The sequence below is a fragment of the Zingiber officinale genome, chromosome 3A, assembly GCF_018446385.1.
Source record: "Zingiber officinale cultivar Zhangliang chromosome 3A, Zo_v1.1, whole genome shotgun sequence".
Taxonomy (NCBI): Eukaryota; Viridiplantae; Streptophyta; class Magnoliopsida; order Zingiberales; family Zingiberaceae; genus Zingiber; species Zingiber officinale.
The window spans coordinates 131,442,553-131,444,812 of record NC_055990.1 but is presented as its reverse complement, the minus strand read 5'-3'; the positions used below and the strand labels follow the sequence as shown (position 1 = coordinate 131,444,812).

Genomic DNA, 2,260 nt, shown 5'->3' with positions numbered 1-2,260 from the left:
TAATCGTGATACGGACACCGTCATCATCCATGCCACATAAATGCCTCCAACATGAGTATAATCATCGTGATACCTCATATATCCCACGAACATACATATAACTACACATGAGTCACGAAAATCTCCATAACCTCAGCGGACACACCTACTGACCCACGTTACAATCAGCGTGTATCCTCCGGTAAAACACATGAAACACGGGTATAAACCGCGGACGTGAATCAACACAACTCCAATCATCACACCGGACGGTATACACGACGTACGGATGGACAAGCCTCATATGAATACCACCAACGAGTAATCCTACCATACATACTCTATATGTACACAAATACCACGAGTATAGATAATCCAAAGTGTAGACTGTATAAGAATCGAATAGATCATCACAAGGGTCAAGCATCGGTATCAGCAGGAAAGCAACAAACGAACACGATATAAGATAAAGCATCCTAAACCATCTCGTAAAACCATGCACTAAGCTCAATAAAATCGAAGAAATACCCGCCTTTATCTGTCGATCGCGTCAAATACTCCAACGTCGAGACGCTCGTCCCGATCCCAAGACCTGCGATCACATAATATATTTAGCTAATTACCCAGGTAGTAAATAGCTAAATAAAACTTCCCAATCTAATTAGGGAAACCCCTAATCGAAATAATTAACCTAATCCCTTAATCCAATTAAGTTTAACTAAATCCACAATCCCTCACTTCAATCCTCAACAACTAACCAAACCACCACATCCGATAATCCAACCAACAATCAATCCGATGATCTCAAGAACGATCACATAACAATCTACATCATCTAATCATCATATCCACAAATTTCAACTTAATACAAACCCCCATCAATTCAACACATACCAATAATGATCATGTATCCATTTACATAAATCCTTCACCAAATAACCATCACAAATCAACTTATCATAATCAAATTCCAAATTATAACCATTTAATCCATTTATCACCATCATTTAATCTATGTATCAACAACTAACATCAAGAATCAATCCTACATCACACTACTCATAAATCTAAGCAGAACAAAGTCTCACAACCCATAGAAACTCCAATTTAGCATCATACGAATAGGATACCCAAGTACAACACTAGAAAAGCACTAACCTTGAAGTATGACAGCAATTCCAGTAGCTCGGCAACCCTACAACTCACTGCCAAGAAGCTATAAAGGATACCCACTGTCCAGGAACTACAAAAACCCTACCCAACCATTCCTCCAAGGATCAATCTAGAACTCAATTGTACAGCAAAGAATTATTGAAACCCCTAACAAACAGAGACATTACTCACCTTAATAGACCCCAATCCTTTAGCCAAAACCTAAACAGCAGCTGGAAAGAGAGTAGTGATCGACATAGAAGAAAATCCACCAATATGCTAATCCAATGCCTCCTCCTTGATCGATTGCCTCCAATGGTGTTGTTCCGATCTGATCCAGCAAGTGTGGAGCTGCAGATCAAATTCCAACGAACAAATCATAGAGAAGAACAAGGGAATAACCGGCTGGGAGCGATGCGATTCGAACCTCGCTGTGCCCTAGATCAGATCCCACCAAATCGAGCGCAACAATGGCCGAGAAGGAGATCACTCCACCAGGGAAGGCTTGGACAGCGCCAGCACCTTCAAGATTCGGACGACAATCCTCAGGCGACGCAGTGAGGCCGAGGTTGTCGAGGAAACATCGACGTCGGGGTCGCGTCGGATCGTTCGGGAGAGAGAAATCGAGAGGGAGAAGACGGAGGATCAGCAACTAGCTCCCTCCTAAAGCTTCGGTGGTTGCTTTGCGCCGGCGACACCGAGAAGGGAAGGAGGAATCGCCAATCGTCGCTCGTCTGCGAGGGAGATCGGAGAAGGAAGGGAGGTCGGGGAAGGAAGGAGAGGAGGAAGGATCGGCTTCGAGTTTGGGGGAAACGGCGTTTGGGAAGATAATTAAAGGAAAGAAAATGATTTATAATTATAAACATTTCCTCACCTAAACGGGTGTCCCAAATAGGCCTTATTTGTACCTGAAATTGATCCCCTCAAAACCCGTCTTACGAGCTCTGAAAAATTCCCAGAAAATTTCTAAAAATCCCCGAAAAATCCAATAAAATTTTCCATCCAATAATATTTATTATTGAATTTTTCGGTATCTTACAATAGGAGTGCAATAGGTAGCCTACTGTACTTAACTACAAGCCGACCTGATATTTTATTTGCAGTTAGTATGTGTGCTAGATACCAAACT

At 42.1% G+C, this 2,260-nt stretch overlaps 1 long non-coding RNA gene across 1 annotated transcript; it reads right to left on the bottom strand.

Moving 5' to 3' along the window:
- Positions 1-510: 510 nt before the first annotated feature.
- Positions 511-1,970, bottom strand: LOC122054038. The gene is made up of 4 exons (XR_006132529.1): positions 1,559-1,970; positions 1,324-1,482; positions 1,138-1,233; positions 511-571 (listed from the first exon to the last, which is right to left on the bottom strand). It is a non-coding gene; the product is annotated as an uncharacterized LOC122054038 (long non-coding RNA).
- Positions 1,971-2,260: the final 290 nt, after the last annotated feature.